At 43.0% G+C, this 18691-nt stretch overlaps 1 protein-coding gene across 1 annotated transcript in view; it reads right to left on the bottom strand.

Annotated features, from left to right (window-relative positions):
• tnk2b (tyrosine kinase, non-receptor, 2b) overlaps nucleotides 1-18691 on the bottom strand; it is a 67760-nt gene that overhangs the window by 41481 nt on the left and 7588 nt on the right. Inside the window, exon 2 of the mRNA XM_008295132.1 lies at nucleotides 13048-13258. The gene's annotated coding sequence lies outside the window, so the exon portion shown is untranslated. The remainder of the gene's footprint in view (nucleotides 1-13047; nucleotides 13259-18691) is intronic.

Genomic DNA, 18691 nt, shown 5'->3' with positions numbered 1-18691 from the left:
TCTCCTCCCCTCAGCCCGTGTCACGCTTTATTCCATCCTCCCTCCCGTCCGAACCACTTGGCCTCTTTTGTTTTCGTCTCATTTCTGCCTCTCCGAGTCCACTCCAGTCCCGTCCATGTCCTCGGGCCGGTTATTCGCGGCTCAATGAACAACATTCAGTTATTATTTTCTTTGCTCTCGTTCCTCCACTGAAGCTGTCACGATTGCAAATGACGTGCAAAAAAAAAACCACACACAAAATGCCTGCACGCTCCAAACAAACACACGTGCACACAAACACAACACACAGCTACACAGAGTGTGCGTTTAACACTATGAGCGGCTATTTTCCAATTCCAATCAAACCCCCACTGAGACAAACCAGTGAAATCTTACAGGTTGCCTCTCGTGTTCCCTCTCTGTTATTGGATAGGGCTTTGTCTGCTTGTCTCTGGGGTGTTTCATTGTTCCTCTCTCTCCAACAGAAACCTAAATCAGTGATCTTATCGATGTCGCCACTGAAGAATCCAACATCGAGTGCAAATTTCACAGACTTGTAATCGCATAATCACCAACCTCTGTACTGTCAAATGATTCTTTTGTTCAAGCCTCCATGTTTAAATTATGAGAGACTGAACTGAATGGAGTTATCTGGAAATACCTTCATTCCCATGCTTCAGCTACACGTCCATTGCAATTACAGTCGTGACTCGACAACCCGACGCTAAATGTAAAACCTTCTTTTATGTCGGATAGCAAGGCTGTAGGATTGTCAAGACGGAGGTCGAGATACAAGGAGGGCTTGATGCTGGAAGGCTCATTAGTTGTTAATATTTATTGTTCACAGTTGTTATAATAACTAGTAGAGCTGGTCCCAATAGCACTTTCTGGTCTCTGGATATTCAGGCCCAATTAATGATGAATATCAGAATATTCGGCACGGTCGGGAGACACTTCCACCCCGGGGGAGCGCCCTGATGGGGTGGAAGTGGCCGTAACGCACAGGCAGTACTTGGCTGCTGATGCTAGTTTAGTTAGCGCTCACACTTCTGTTTCCACCATCGGTGGCAGATACGCTTCACCGTTACCATCCATGTTTACTTCCATAAACACTGAGCACGCTCACTGCGTGTGACGTCGTCGTGTCCTCTTCTGCGCATGCGGGACACTTTTGGGTCGTATGAAGTTCACACAGCAGATCACATACAAGTCGCATTTAACTGGAAATGTGAAGGAACTCACAAAGAAATCCGAATTGAGCATCAAGTCCTGCAGTGTGAACGTAGCCAATCTGTGGGATTGTTCAGTCAGATAATACGCCGTTATCCTGATTGGTGACATAAAATGTCATGTCGGAGTCAGAATCCAAGGCTGTCGCTATGTTAAGGCTGTTTTTTGTGGGTTCGGTTTTTCTTAAAAACCTGTCGGACATCAAGGTTTTCAGATTGTTAAGGGTCAGATTATCGAGTCACAACTGTATTTAATTACTGCTTCTGGGACTTGACAGTCACATGTTCCAGCATGGAGCGGTTATGTGACATATTGCAAATGCATCTGATCAATATACGTCCACAAACACGGCCACGAACCACGTAGCACTCCCTCCATTCATGTCGGACGTTATTCTAAATAACGGCTCGATAAAAGATGACCTGAGTCAGCAGCATACACAACCAAGTATTAAATAGAAAGTGTACAAGACAGCAGAGAGGATGAGCAGCGGGGGAGAGGCAGGAAGGCAGAAGGGACTCGCTGGTCAATTGAGGCCATGATAAATGGAGCAGTGCTGAGCTGTGGAGTTATGTGGGGTCACTGCTGTCCACCGACTCCCCCTGATGAAGTTAACACACTCCATTACCGGATGGAGGGTACGGCCGGACAGTATCAAAGTAATTACCTGCTCGCTGCATTTTGTCAGTGCAATAAAAACTTTAAAAGGCTATTAAAGGAAGACAATAGAAAAAAGAAAACTCCTAAATGTGTGGACGGCAGAAGTCACAGTGAGACCACTTCTCCATAGAGAGGTCACACAGGACGCCTCTCAGTAAGTAAATGTGCTGTTTATTCGTCAGCACGTATCACAAACAGGAAAGTCTCCTTATTTTCATTACGCGCCACATGTCAAACCCTGTTCCAGAAACCTGGAAAACCCCTTTAATATCCAGATTCCTCAACCTTTGACCCTCGTAGCTTCATTTGTCAGCCATCTTGTGTCAGGGGGAAGTTAAAGCGCAGCCTGTTAAAACATGTAAACGCCTTCTTTGTCCCCGTGATGGAGAGCAAGGAGAGGCGCAGCAGACAGGCTGTGGGTGTAATGATGGAGTGTTCCCAGCCCGAACATCACAGGCTGCGTAAAATCTACCTTTAAGAGACGGCTTAGAGTCCTGAAAGACTAAGAGGACTGACTCCTGGGTCCCTCCTGTCTCTTTACGACTGTTGGTGGGTAGACCACAGGCTCTGGGGGCCGCGGTAAGCTTTTCAGCAGGAGTTGGATGAAATCCCTGATGTCTACTACTGATGTGGGGCTCGTAGGGTGGAAATTCAATCAGGGTAGTAACTGGACGGTGCCTATGGCGCGCTGCATCTATATGAGCGTGTTATTCTGTGGAAAGTATTACATTTTCTTTGGATCTTTATCGTATACGTTTCCGGCATCGAACAGCTGCGCAAGAAACTGTCATAAATTTTCTCGTTTTAAAGTGACTACGACTGTGGGGAAAAAAACTGATTTTATCATCAGCTGATCTGCTCAAATGTTTTCAAATTCACCATTTAAGCTTCTTTTTTTTCTTTAAATAATGACAAATGCTCACTTAGAGAAGCCTTAGCTGACAGCTCCAGATTTATTCTGTGTCCTTAAAAACAACCCTGTGTTCATTATTCAGGACGTTTTCGTTGACGATTATTTGGCGCACCAATACCTGCAATTTAATCGTCCTTTTCTGTTCATTTTATGCCTTTTTTAGCTTTAGATTAGCGTTATTAGCCCCTTTGAGCGCCACCGTTCTGCTGCAAATTGAATAAATGACCTTCTTTTAGTTTCTTTTCGGTGCTCACATCAGTGTTGTGGTGCTCCACTTTGCTACTAAACCCGTGAATGTCAATAAAAGCTCATTGAGACACAGTCAAATGTTAGAAGTTTAGACCGATAGGCACAAACAGAGGCACAAATGATGATCAAACTATGTGACAATAGGAACTGAAACGTGACATCTCTGTTAGTCTGATCCAGCTGTTTTTATACAGGTGAATGTAAACGGAAATGTAAAATGATTTGCTCAGATAATTACCATCAGGTTATGATGTCATCATGGTAACAGACCATAATTATCTGTTCAAATTTTATAGACAACATGATTTACTAAAATTCTAAATATCAATCAGCTGCCATCCAGATGTTGGCATAATTAAACTGGTATTTCCTTAATCCAAAGTAAATAAATTAAGAAATCACTAGGATATCCTGTGTATAAAAGAAACTAAAGATTTAAACTTTACTTGTCAGAAAAAAACACACACTGGTCTATCCACTAACCACGACTAATTAGAACTACTCCTCTGTAAATTTGGTGACCAAGCAAGAGCCTGATCAAAAAAAAGAAATGATAGAATTGAAACTGATTATTTGGACAAAGAAGTGATTGACAAACTGTGCATTTATCAAATCAATCTAAGTACATTTTTGTGCAATAATAACTTCATAATAACGTAATAATCTTCAGTGTGACATTTGTGTTTGTGCTTTTCTCATATTTAGTTTTTAAATCACTGGTCGGACGAAACAGGATTTAAAATTTTAGGAGACTGTGAGGGAGTCTTTTCACATTATTAAATTAAAAGTCAAGCTTGTTATTAAGTGAGAGGCAGCAAGAATTTTCCGAGGCTGAATTAAAAGTTGTTTTCTCAAACTTGAAAAGCTCCCAGTACGCCCTGTAACTGATTAATGACATTCCTGGGTTACAGCAGTGACAGTTACGATTAATTCTGAGGACGATTCACAACATATTCAGTTAAAGACAGAAGCCAGATCCCGTCACGCTGACCCACGTTTGAAAGATTTCTACTTGAAACAGAACCTGTCAGACAAACAGAAAGCCTCGCCAACCCGCCACCTCGTTTTGCCAAATAATGTTTTTTCAGGTAAAACGAAAACTAACTACTCTGGTAATATTCTACTAATAAAACATCCCTTCACAGTCAGGCTGTTATACATCAGAAGTGGGTTTCCTGAACCACAGTTGAACATAAAACACTACAGACCTGTTTCTGCTCAGACTCCACATTAATTCTCTTGACAACCAAATCTGGGCCCCTCGACGCTAATAAGCACCCGTGTAAAGAGAAATACTTCTTCTTACGGGTCACGGTGGCGACACCCACCCACAGCTTCTGGTCAGAGATCAAATCATGTTGACTTAAGCGATGACTTCAACTCGCTGAGCATGAAAACCGCCAGACGCGCTACCGGATGATTCACCGCTCCGCCGTACGAAAGACGACGTGGAGATTGACCAACGACTCTGAGGTCAGCGCTCCTGGGAAAGTGTCGACACGAGGGGAAACGTCATCGGCCCGCCGAGGAAGCTGATGTCGCTGTGGTCTGGGTGTGGACGCAGGAGAAAACAGAGGCCGCTTCGCTCTTACGCCAACATTCTTATCGTCTTACCGTCAACACCGAGTGGGCTGAAAACCTGCCTGTTGATCCGTGTGCATCAAAATTAAACCTCTTTTCTCTCTCCCCACATCCTCCGATTCAGCAGCTGAGAAGCCTTAAGAAGGTTTCAGAGAACAAATGTGATGCTGCTGCCACCTCATTTCAGAAGAATGCAGCAGAAAATCTCCATTGTCTCGGAGAAAAGGCGAGTTGTTTGTCAAGCTTCAATCCACAAGCAGAAGAATCGAAACTTGTTTAAAGCTCAGTTTTGTATTTGAAGTCAGCTAATCAATCAGGAAACATGACGAGATTTTACTCTTTATGTCAAACGTAGCTCTTCTCAAATGATTTTCTCGCTTTAATGTAAATCGAATATTTTAGAGATTTTTGGACAGAAAATGCAACTTAAACATGAAATTTTGGAAAGTCTAGACAGTCTAGTCCTGCATTTTTCATATTTTCTGATGTTTTATCATATGATTGATTGACTACATTATCAATATTAGAAGGACTGTATTTGTAACTCCATGTAAAACGTGAATATCTGGTTTTAAAAATAACCTTAGAAACAAAATAGAGAGAAACATATCTGCCAAACAAATTGCAATACATTGTAGTTAACATCATATTTAAATAACGAAATGAAAGCAGGGTTCATTCAAAGGGGATCCTTGGATTTGTTGGGTTTTCTTGTCAAAACTTTAGCTCTCAATGAGTCCAGTCAATGTCCGTAATTAACAGTAATATTTATTTTAGTACCATAATTTATAAAAGTGTCGGGTCCTAATACCTACTGTGTATTATAGTCAGGAAAAGTAGGTTTTCATATAGTTTTTGTGACGTTTTAATCCCAAATATTTACATTATTCAGAAAAAATACACCATAAATAACGAATGAAATGAATGAAATGAAAAATACTTTATTCATCCCAGAAGGGAAATTCAATTAATTCAATAAATTCAATAACCTCAACAAGCATCAGTTTTTACACTTTTAGGCTTTTTTCATAATGCCAGTCATAATCCTTTTAACTAGAGGGGACTTTGACAAGACAGCTGTTGTCTTCAATGTGCTATTTCTATATTTTATTTTATTTTTTTTAATGTCTAAACTAGACTCAATTATTTTATTTTGAATTTTGAGTTAAAATTTGTGTTCATCATTCATGTAATTTGACATTTGTTTTATCGTAAAGCACTTTGTAGCTTTATTTTCTATACAAATAAAGGTTTAATTACTATTATTATTATTATTATTATTATTTGCAGCTTCAAGGCTGCGAGTCCAAAAACTGTGAACTTAATGAAAAAGTGTGTTCTTGAAAGATCCCCTGGCACGAGCCCAGCGAGTTCGGTGGGGATCAATCCGGTTTGGGCACCGAGTCAAACCTCCTAATGACTTCCATTTACTCACAATATTTCATACCGAGTTGTCAGGAGAAATATTATCCTCGACAAATCCTCTCTCATCGCCCCTTTCGCAGAAAGATTTCCACTTCAGCTGAATCAAAGGGGAACAGGCACGCTGGACAAATCCACTGTGGACAGAAGGTGTGTGTCAGAGGGACAAAGACCGAGTGTGAGAGTTTGTGTGAATGCGACGGAGGCTGAGAGACGGATGGACCTCCACGCTGCATAATCCTCGGCTCTCATGTCGTCTTTCTAGGAAGTGCTGAAGGAGCACGTGAGTGTGCGTGGTGTTGGCTTTCCTCCGTCCCTGCAGGCTAAACAGGTGGGATTTAAGAGGGCGATCTAAAGCCTGGGGGGGCAACACCAGGCTGAGCAATGCAGCAGAGGAGAGGATTAGGGGGGGCCAGGAGGAGGAGGAGGAGGAGAACAGGGTCCCGGTCGGTGTCCCACTTAATCTGTGTGTGCGCTTGTGCCAAGGTCACAGGTGATGTGGTACGCAAACCATCAGCAGCTAAAGCCGCTCGGTGTTCCTGTGCCATGCGGACGCCTGGTCGTACATCATGCCAGGGGCTTTGTGTGTGTGTACGTGGTGACATTGAAGTGACACCGAACATACTAACTCATTCACACCCGCCGCTCACATGCCAACCCTGCTGTCCTGGAGTCGAAGCAGATCCCACACATGGCTCCTCAGTTACTGCCATAAGTTGTGTCTCATGTGATGCACAGCAGTGAATATAGTTTATAACTCACTAGATTCTGTTCAAAGCAAATTAAAGAGGAAAAATAAATGACAAAAAAAAAAAGAAACTAATGCAGCAGATCAAAAACGCTCAGCTCAAAAACAGGAAGAGACGACCCAATCACTGACGATTTGTCAAAAAGCTGTTTTCGTTCAAACTGTCATTCATGTTGAGTTCCACTTTAGCGAGCACAGCCAGTAACACAACTTTTGAATGGACTTCAGGAGCTTTTTTTCCATCTCTATAACTCTTTAATGAATAAAATAACATCCTGAAAAGAAAATTTCTGGAGAAATCAAATGAAAAAAAACAGACCCCATGTACCGTCTCATGTATGCTTATCTCATAAGATTTACATTTACCGTACTGTTTCATATGTAAGAATGATTATTCAATTAATAATTTTGTGTTACAAAACATAGAAAAATAGCGATAAACACACGCTACAACTTCACGTCATGTTAGAAACATCTGGAGCTACAGTTTAACCAAACTGCATTTCATCATCAGCAGTCAAAAACTCAAAGTTATCCTGTTTACTCTGAAATATAAACAACAAAAAGTCACATGTGAGAGGCTGCAACCAACAAATATGGATGAAAAGAACCAACTATCAGATTCGTTGCAGATCATCAACTAATTGTCATCAAATCCCAAAAGCCTTCACCGTTTACTTTGAACTAATCGCATGGAGATGTAATAATGTCCATTTAACTGTGTCATGTTCAGCTTGATAACTGTAATATACAACACAGAGAAGGTTAAAAAATCAGTTCCATGTGGCTAAAAATGCAAAGCTCTCAGCCACACATAAATAAAAATGTAGTCTGTAAATATTCAGCTTACTGTTTGAATTATCTGATATTATCAGTACCTCCTGTGGCCACATGGGGGCAGTCTGAGGCAGTGAGTGAAGCTTTGTTTATTCATATTGGTGGGGCCGGGGTAAACAGCACAAACATGATTATTTTCCCCCCCTCATACGTAAGTGGAGTTTGTTAATTGAAAGAAAACAGGAAAAAGTGACGTTTTTATTCTGTTATGGCCTGAATCATTCTCTGGTCCAGTGCAAACTGAACCCACTGCCACTGTGTCTGAAACCACACTGGAAGCACCTCTGTGTTTTTAAAAGTAGTTTAAAGATATTGAAAAATAAGAGAGCCCTGAGAAAGGCCACAGACTGCTGCTCAAGCTGATGCCAGGTTACACGTTAATAATTCTCCGTAATGTCTGCGCAGCTTCCAGAGACATAATCTCGTCTATTTTTAGAAAAAGCAGACATCCCTCCCCGGGCACGCTTATCCTTCAGCTTGGCAGCGGCAAAAAGTGAAATGCCAGTTTAATGATTTCATTACTGACACGCTCCCCGTGCCCTCGTAGCCCGGCTGCCAGCTAAAAAAACATAAGAGATGTCGAGACTTTCCAACTTTGGACTCCTTAAAAATGGATAACCAACATTTTAGGATGTTTTTGTTCCCTACAGCTGCTGCAAATGAATAAAAGCTGAATGTGTGTAAAGGAGGGGAGTGTGTGTGAGTGTGTGTGTGGGCGGTGATGTGGGCTCTGGCAAAAGAATTGCATCATCACCGTTCAGGTGTGTGTGTGTGTGTCTGGTCAATATGTAAGCTGCTCTTCCGGTCCTCTCCACTCAGGAGTGTGTGACTGAGCAGATAAGAGCAACAACAACATTCCCTGTGGCCCACACTGACTACTTATGTGGGACAACATCAACCAACCCTGGATCTTCCCTGGACATTCTGCCATTTAGTCCCTCCTTCCTGGAAGACTTTCTGTGTGTACTTTTAATTCAGGGATAATTCTTTGACATAACCCCTGTGACACTGAAGTTTGTTGTGAAGTTCTGGCAACTCCGGCCCAAAAGGTGGAGAGAAAAATCATGGTCAGTGCACCAAATACAAGACACTTTAGCTGGTAGAGAGTAAAGATGCAGCCAGGAAATGCAAAACAAAGCAACAGCTAGTTGTTGTGGTTACACGGTATAGTTATCTACCGTTACCACCAAATGCCCTAGATTTTCCCTTTAAAGAGACAACCCGTCTAAAACCAGAGCGGATAAACTGCAGCCCTGCCTCATAAACATGACATTCATCCAAACTGCTTCCTCTATTACACTTTGAGGGAAATGTACTTTGCTGTCACTGCTGTTTAGCCAACCAGTCACATATCAGAAATGGAAGGACTCCGTGGGGGTTCAAACATGTTGTGAAAGCTAAACCACGATGTTTTCTCCAAACCTAACCGTGTGGTTGAACTCAGCTTCTCGTTGCTGTTGTGAAACTGTCGACTAAACCGCTGATGTTCTGCTAAACCTCAACCGTTTTGGTGCCTGGAGTAAAAATGAAACTTAAATATGAGAATGATGCAAACCCTGGTTTCCTGTGTGAGAGTCCTGACTCATCTCACGCTCACTTGAGGACTTTCAAATAGTTTATTCTTCGTCAAAACATCAATACGGTTTCATAGGCTGCATAGGAATGTCACTTCTGGAAGACGGCGCTGCAAATTGACGCCACGTGCAGATGATACCTGTGCGGACACGTCCTACATGTCAGCAGAGGCAAGCGAATACTGGTCAGTCCCGAGGTTTATCTTTCGGATGCTTGAATTCAAAACTCTGGGATGTTCCTCGCCCGTGGCTTTAAGTCGACAGTGTCACAAGGTGATCTATTACAGGGCCGCTTAATCAGGAAACCCGATGCATTAACAACACAATGCAGCCGGAAGCGACAGACGGCATGCCGGCGCTCGGTGGGGGGGGGCTGGTAACGCGACACCTGAGTATCTGAGCCGAGGATCAGAGGGCGAGAAAGGATTATGAAGGAAAACAACGGCTAAAAGGTGAAAGGAGAGAGGAGAGCTGGAGACGACAGCGAGGCGTGTGACAACTGGCCTTCAGGTGAATCCAGCGAGGAGGCTGGAACAGCGAGCGGGAGGTTTGGTGTGACAGCCGGATGCAAGTTCATGGTTAAAATAACACTATGCTCTCTCTCACACCCACACACATACACTCTGACTCTCGGAGGCTCCCTTTCCTCCACGTTCTCCTCTGTCAGTCTGGGCCCCCAAGGCCCTCCAAGCATTCAGAGACACTCGCCACAAAAAGCTCCCTCACTGATCACTGCTGCTATTCTGGGAGCTTCCTCTTCGCTTTCCAGCTCCCGCCCAGTCCCGTCCATCCTCACACTTGCTCCGTCTACGTCTCTTTGATTCATCATTTTAAATCCTGAGTAGCACCTTGTTTTATTTATTTATTTATTTCCCTTTATTAAACCAGGAAGTCCCACTGAGATTAGGAATCTCTTTGGAGATGGGCCAAGGCAGCAGCCACACAAAGTCAAAGAACTAATATAAAACAGATACAGGATACACCAATGAATCATGAACAGTAAAACAATAACACGATAAAAACAGATCGACGGCTATTCGAGGACAGTGACCTCTCAGGAAAAACACTGACGCTCCTCTTTGACTGTTTTCTAGCGAGCATCAATGGAGGGAAACCCCAAAGAGACTTTAGCCAGCGCCAAAGTAAAACCACCAGAACCATACCGATTAGGAAGACAAAGACAGCAATTCAACTTTTTAACCAGTTCAGCTAATTAGGGTTTCATTTACTCAACAACAGCAACACATTTTTGCTCATGAACTCATCAGAGACAACAGGAAAATGTCTGTCAGATGAAGCAACACTGACTCATCTCGACCAATCGTACTTACTGTCATCCCATAAAGGCCAGAAAAAAAAACCACTGCAGCCACGTAAAGTTCTAAAAACTAAATCACAGTGACATGAATTCAAATGTGAGTAACAGATTAATAAATGTGAATTTGAATATTACATTTAAAGGCACTATGTGGAGAATCTTAAACACAAACACTGTATGTATAGTCAGTCACAACAATGATTCCTTGTGGGTCTAAAAAACATCCATCCATCATCTATACACCTCTTAATCCTCACTAGGGTCATGGGGGGGCTGGAGTCTATCCCAGCTGACTCAGGGTGAAGGCAGGTTCACCTGGACAGGTAACCAGTCTATCACAGGGCTACACTTAGAGACAGACAACCAAGCACACTCACATTCACACCTACGGACAATTTACAATCACCAATTAACCTCAACATCTGGACTGTGGGAGGAAGCTGGATAACCCGGAGAGAACCCACGCTGAACGGGGAGAACATGGAGACTCCACGTAGAAAGATAACTGGGAAGTGAACCGAGGACCTTCTAGCTGCGAGGCGACGGTGCTAACCACCAAGCCACCCTGCAGCGGTCGAAAAATATGCTACATATACTTCCTGTGTAATAAAACACTTGAAGCCTGCATTTATTATTTCTGACTGTTCTTTTTTTGAACATGTATCTACACTATGCAGTGCTTTTCTGTCGGGATGCCATAAGAACTCCAAAGTTTCTGCCAAAGTTGAAGCGAAAACATGACCTGGATGTTCACAGCAACATGTGGAATGACGTAATGAGGTACGTGCAAGCACAGCGACGGGTCTGCAGTGGAAAAAATATGTCAAGTGACAGTGTTACAGGGCAACAAAAGGAGGAAACACCCCAGACCTGTTTAAGAAACTCAAAACAGCCACATAATTCACAAAGTTATAAACTAATGAAAATAATGTGTAGAGCCAAAGCTAAGTTACTCCCACACTGTGGGAGTTCTTTTCATTACAAGAGTCCAGAGATGTTTGTAAGTTGGAATATAAATAAAAGACTGTGTAATTCACTCTTGAGCTTCAAAAGAATGGTTCATGATGCTAATTTTGAATGTTCTAAATGTAAATGATTTGTTGGATTGTTATTGTTTTTTTTCTCTTATATCTTTTGTCTCTGGTGTTATTTTGGTGAGTGAAGCTTAAAGTGATGCATTTTGCTTCCACCTCTTGTTTGTACTGTATTGTAAGATGATTGAATAAATTCACAATAAAAAAATAAATAAATAAAAGTTTTAAACTTCATATTAACGAAATGTTTAAATCCTGAACTGATGCATTCATGGACTGCAAAAGTTGGCTTGTTGATGCTCATAACAGTTATAATGTGAGCTGCTTAAAACCCCCAGTGCGTCCGCATGTGACGCAAGACGAGCGTTTTTATTCTGTGAAAATGTTTTTACAAGCAAAAGTTCGACAATTTCGCTTCAGCAAAAGTAAGAAGAATTTGGAAACGAAAGCAAAAGTGCACATGAGGCAACAGAATTGCTCCACAGAGTCCCAGATTGCACCATCGTCATCGTCGGCATTTCGATGTTGTAATCCAACAACGACAGGCTACACTGCCTACTTCACATACTGCTGTGCTGCTTGATTTAGAAATCTACAAATTCTATCTTGCAGTCAGACATCAGACTTCCAGGTTAAGTGGAGGCCTCAGCGAGATACGCATCTGGAACAAGGCTGCCGCTCCTCCTGCACCAATTACAGAGCCATTCACAGAGCTCAGCGCTGATGGTCTGCCTCTGATAAGTAAACACTCGCTCATTTCGGGAGGTTTTCACAAAAGAGGACGTATAGTGTACATATAGGGCACCCACACACACCCACTCACACACACACAAAGGCATGTTGGCACAGTTCCTGCACCTTGTATCAGCTCTTGATTATTATTTCTCTTTGTGCCGAGCGCTGCAGACACCTGTTTGGGAGTGTCTGGCTGGCTGGCCGGCATCCTGTGTGTGGGTCTGTCTGTGCCTGAGGAGGAACAGAGGGGTTTCTATTAAAGACTGACTCTCACTTCCTCCTGCTTGACCTCATCAGTTAAGAATTGTTATTCGCTGACCCAAAAATAGAAGATAAACAAATCTGAGGACGCGACAGATCCCCTTTTCGGATACACGAGGCCGATAAAACGGGAAGCGGTCGACCGCATTCGTCTTCTGGTTTTAACCCAGCGTGTGTAAATAAAACACAGAAATGTTCTTTTCTGGCCTCTCTATCTGGAACAGAAAAACCAACAGAGTGAGACGAGGTGACGTCATCTCCGGAGCGTTTCAAAGGTGAATAGTTCCCTTTCAGACCTACAGTGAGTAGGACTGAAGCACCGTCGCTGCTTGGCATGATCTCATGTCTGCATAGTTAACACACACACACACACACACACACACCGAGACAGAATAGCAAACAGACTCTCAGATAAACAATTAACCAGTGGACGCTCTGATGAAAACATGCCCGGCATCACAGTCACACCCACACTGAACACATGAGCTCAACAGCGTCTTCCTTACCTGCAATATTAGAGCCACAGAGACCGGCTTTTCTGCGACGCCGTAGATGCTCCTCTCAGGTCGATGACAGAACCAGACGAGGCCCCCAGTCCATTGAGGTGAGACTTGGCCGAGCTACGAGTCCATGGCACCGCGAGGCTAGCGCACGCTCACATGGTTTCATCTCCATCCATTGACGAACACAAACCCAGGAGTTTGAAGCTGGAATTGCCTGAAAAAAAATAAATAAATCAGTAAAGCAAACAAAAAAATTGGTCATGTTGTCTTCCTTTTTTAAAGCATCACAGAGAGCTTGCCTCATCAACACTATCGGCTGTGTTTTCCGACGGCAACACGAGGCGGACGAACACTTTCACTCGTCCTGTGTCTCCTGTTCTGAGTGGATGGATCTTTGTGTGACCTCAGAGAGACCTAATATAGTGATGAAAGCGTGAATCAGAGCCAGGACCCTGGAGGGGTTTACAGGATTTCAACAGAGGAGGCCTTCACTGGCCTGGAGGGCCCCCTGCAGACACACACTCAGCCTGTGCACTCGATGAGCACACAACATGACAAAAAGCACACTTTGGTCTTTGGGAGCAGGGCAGCAGTTCGTACTTGGGTAAAAACTGAAGACAACAAGGTTAGAAACGTCTGTTATTCACTTTTGGAATAGTGGGATGTCTTAGTGTGAGAAACTGGAGTCCTATCAGTCACATTTACAGTTGAATGGTTGCATCTTATTGGCCAACTAGAATCTGTTTACATGCTTTTACTCTCAAAATACACATTCTTTTTCTCATATTGTACAAAATTACAGCATCTCTTCACACCGTCTGCCTGAAACACTCTGTTTGAGCTCCCGTCTTTGTAAAGCAGCCCTCTTGAAAAGTCAAATCTGCTCTAACGGAGATGAAGGTTGAGCAAAGAAATAATGCAAGAATGCAAGGAAACTACACAACCTTTGTTGGAGGGCATGCCAAAGTTATGTGTTGATGCAGATAAGTAACAGAAGAAAAGCCTGAACTGAAAACAAGGCATCTCAGGCAGGAAAGGAGCAGTTCTTGTTGGTTTTATTCTGTGGGAGAGGATTACTTGGGTTGGCACTGATTTCTATACACACACAAAAAACAGTAGCTATAAGTAAAATATGGGCTGTTTAAGAAAAGGGATCAACTGTTGGTGCACCTCAAAAAATTAGCACAAAAAAAAGTTATTTTTTGGGGGTAATCCAATTCAAAAATGGAAACTTCAACATAATAATAATATTAATATATAGAGTGAAAAAATTCAAGCCTTTTTTGTTTTAATTTTGATGATTGTAGCTTACAGTTCATGATAATCATTAAAATATTTCCTCAGACCATTTTTAAAAAGGATTTATGATACAGAAATGGGGCTGCAAGGCGGCTCAGTGGTTAGCATCATTGCCTCGCAGCTAGAAGGTCGCCGGTTCAGGTCCCGGTGAGGACATCCGGGATCTTTCTGCGTGGAGACTCCATGTTCTCCCCGTGCAGTGTGGGTTCTCTCCGGGTTCTCCGGCTTCCTCCCACAGTCCACAAACATGTTGAGGTTAATTGGTGATTCTAAATTGTCTGTAGGTGTGAATGTGAGTGTGCTTGGTTGTCTGTCTCTAAGTGTAGCCCTGTGATAGACTGGTTACCTGTCCAGGTGAACCTGCCTTCACCCTGAGTCAGCTGGGATAGACTCCAGCCCCCCACCACCCTAGTGAGGATTAAGGTGTAGAGATGATGGATGGATACAGAAATGTCCAATTTTTTCATGAGCTGGAAGCCATGATCGTCAAAATTAGTCAAAAAAGGGCTTGAAATATTTCCCTTTGCATGTAATGAATGAATGAAAACAAGTTTATATTTCTGAATTAAAATATTAAAGAAAAATGCGTTTTTTTCCCCCACAATATTCTAATTTTTTGAGCTGCATCTCTACTTGATATCGTATACGCGTCATTATTTACTATTTCAATGCAAACCATACAGCATAGCTCCACTTCTACGAGTCTTTGTTTGTCTCCTCATTTCAAGGGAAATGAACTTTCTATTGAGGTGAAGCAGGAGACGAGCTGTGAGTAACATCCCTCCACCCACTCACACATGACCAAACAGAGCGCTGGCAGCACCTGAACCGACTTAACCACAGAGATGAGTAACGCTTTCATAATAACACTATTGCAAAACTGTGAAAGTGAAAACACCGTGGTGCGATGAATCAGATTCTTTATAAATTAAATCCACAACCAACAGGGAGCGCATGTCGAACAAACAACATCAATAACCTACAGCGGAGACACAACCGGAAACAGCTTCCAAAAGCGGGACGTGAATCGACTTGACATGATTCCAAGCCAGGTCTGGGGGCTGGGGCAGGAATGCCTGAGGGGCCCCTTTGCAGGAGAGGGCAGCATGAATGAATAAAATGCGATTCACACGGACACACGAGGACACAGTCCACCCACCACCTAGTAAAGTAGCTGACTGGAGCCTTCAGTGTCAGAGGAGAAGCCCACAACAAGGAGGAACACCAGGCTATTCTTTCCCTCTGCATACGCTCCGCAAAAAGCCTCCTTTGTCTGCGAGAAAACAGAGCACGTATGTGAGTGCGAGCGCTGCAACAGGGACAGTAACGCACACGAATCACATTCATAGGCGCCAACTGTAAACAAATACACACACACGCTCGACAGCCTGGCAGCTTTTAAGTGACAAATAGCCGCTGGGATGTCGATTATTTATCGACACGCGCTGTTCACGCGTTAGTGGTCGAGGCTGTGAGAAGAGGCGTCCCTTTTATTTTTTTAAATTTTGATTTTTATTGACAAAAATCTGCCAAAAGGTTCCATCACACGATCCGAGGGGATTTTACATTTTTGTTACGCAACAGGGGGGAAGGTGGTTTAAGGCTGCAGCCCCCATCCTGGCACGCAGCGACACACAAACACCACCCAGTCCCTAGAGAGTGTGAGAACGGCCAGAAATAAACCACACACACACACACACACACACACTAACACACACACGGTCGGACTCAGAGGCCACTTAAAACGGTACAAACGTAAAAAGAGCAGCAGCTCTCGTGCCTCGCTGAGGTGAGAGCATCAGAGGACCAGCAAAGAGACGGTCCTGTTGGTTTCCTATTTAGAGCCGTACAGTTTAATCAGATGAATGATGCACAAACAGTCGTGTGTGAGTGGAAGTCGATTTCAATCTGTGTCTGCAGATTTACCTCGACAACGATGCCACAACATGACCGGACAGATTGGCATTAAATCTTGAACAGATGTTTGTGCTCCTCAGAGGATAAAACCTGATGACGATGACGATCCTCTGACTTTTACTCTTAATCCACCAGAAGGTTAACGTTTGCGGTTTTACGTGACGTGTCTTTGCAACTATTGGACTGTCATGAAATCAGGTGGAGATGCTTTTCTGTTTCTTCTCAGCTTGCAGCATCACTACTCTGGTTTATCTAAACAGCTCCCTGCATCCCTATTCCAGCTAGTTTTTTAGGAAATGTGAGCATACAGTCAAACACACAGGGCCAGTTAGAGTCCCTTAATGCTGATCACTGAATAGACCCACTGGACGTTGGTGTTCTGGAGAATTTGCAAGCTTACATGATGCAAATTGGGTCCAAAATGAGGTAAGACATGCGTCGTACTGTTGGGAAACTTGCCATAATAGATTTTGTCACAACTCAGCAGGACCACCTGTTGTGTGGATGCCACTGTTTACAATCTGCTTATGCGCTTTTTAACCCACACTGAGGCCTGTGTCATACAAATGCAGCTCTCAAAGTCACTGGCAAGATAAAAGCTATAAAAATTGTAAAACTTGAAGCTTATGAGAGGTTGTTATGAATAAAAATATCTTCCATGTGGGGATGTTGTGATTTACAGGTATTAAGGACAATATTTTAAAAAGAACTAAAAATCCGAACCCTAAAAAACCCAAAACTTGCCAACCAAAAACGTTTTCAGGAAAAACGAACAGAACCCATTAAAAGCAGCCTTAACATAGCGACAGCCTTGGATTCTGACTCCGACATGACATTTTATGTCACCAATCAGGATAACAGCGTATTATCTGACTGAACAATCCCACAGATTGGCTACGTTCACACTGCAGGACTTTATGCTCAATTCAGATTTTTTTGTGAAATCTGATTTTTTGCATCTTCGTTCACATTTCTAATTAAATGCGACTTGTATGTGATCTGCTGTGTGAACTTCATACGAGCCAAAAGTGTCCCGCATGCGCAGAAGAGGACACGACGACGTCACACGCAGCGAGCGTGCTCAGTGTTTACGGAAGTAAACATGGATGGTAACGGTGGAGCGTATCTGCCACCGATGGTGGAAACAGAAGTGTGAGCGCTAACTAAACTAGCATCAGCAGCCAAGTACTGCCTGTGTGTTCTGGACACTTCCACCCCGTCAGAGCGCTCCCCCGGGGTGGAAGTGATCATTTAAGCATCAAGCCCTCCTCGTATCTCGACCTCCGTCTTGACAATCCGACAGCCTTGCTATCCGACAAAAAAGAAGGTTTTACATTTAGTGTCGGATTATCAAGTCACAACTGTACTGCTATCATGTAAATAAATGCACTTGCGATAATATGGTTAAAAAAAATCTTGTGCCAAAAACTAACTGGTAGAAACACAGTTGTAGGAACCACATACAAAGTTACTGAGTCTTTCTGCATCTCCACACATTGTATTATGAGTGTAATTCATTTGACAATAAAGAGACAAAACACACAATAAACAAAGTTAAATATGACCGATAGCATTTTTTCCTCTCTCTATAGACGTCGCAGTAATATTGTTGTCGTGAATTATTTTGGTTGTGAAAATCTGATATTGTGGCAGCTCTGCTTTGAATTACTTTCGTAGTTTAAGCTTCTAACTTTAATAGTAAAAAATGTCTTCTTCAGTATAAACCACCAACCATGGGTCTGTGATTTACTGAGCATTAAATAGAGGAACATGAAACTAAAGCAGAAGTGATCATACAGATGATTTGTAAATGTCCCAGCATGGCTACAAAATTATTAGTGCATGAACGTCCTCGTGGTGTCCGACAGCGTTTTGTCTTTTAAATAAGCTTTTAATTAACAGCACTCATCAGGCTGAGTGGAAAGGCAGCAGAGTCACTGCTGATTCATGCACTACGCTGTCAACAGAAAAGCCTTTCTTTCATGCTGCCTCTCCCCCACCGATGAAGCCAACATGGCACCGCTCACCAAAACAACATCATCTTTGGTTTAGCAGGACGTCAAAGTGTTCACACTGTATGACTCCTGTGGTACCAAACAACAACAACAACATCCAGCGGACTCATGACATCAACATAAATCGACATTAATTCAAGGAATATGTTCGACTTTAAGTTCAGAACCCGTCTGATGATAACACTTCCACCCCCAGGCTGCTACGGTAAGAAGAGACGAGTGGAAAGAGGCCAGGCGAGGCTATACGCTCCACAGCGAACAAAGCGACGCTGCGGTCGGGCGGTCATTTAATACAACACGGGAGAGCAACACTTTCTCTGGCAGGCCGGGAGGAAGACGAGTGAAAGAGTGAAATACTATCCTGTCTTTGCTCGAGGAGACGGTACAGGAAATCCAGCGCTCTCTATTGCTATGTC

This window comes from Stegastes partitus, unplaced genomic scaffold, assembly GCF_000690725.1.
Source record: "Stegastes partitus isolate 25-593 unplaced genomic scaffold, Stegastes_partitus-1.0.2 Scaffold0, whole genome shotgun sequence".
Classification (NCBI taxonomy): domain Eukaryota; kingdom Metazoa; phylum Chordata; class Actinopteri; family Pomacentridae; genus Stegastes; species Stegastes partitus.
The sequence above is the reverse complement of the archived record's forward strand: the minus strand, read 5'-3'. Positions and strand labels throughout refer to the sequence as shown.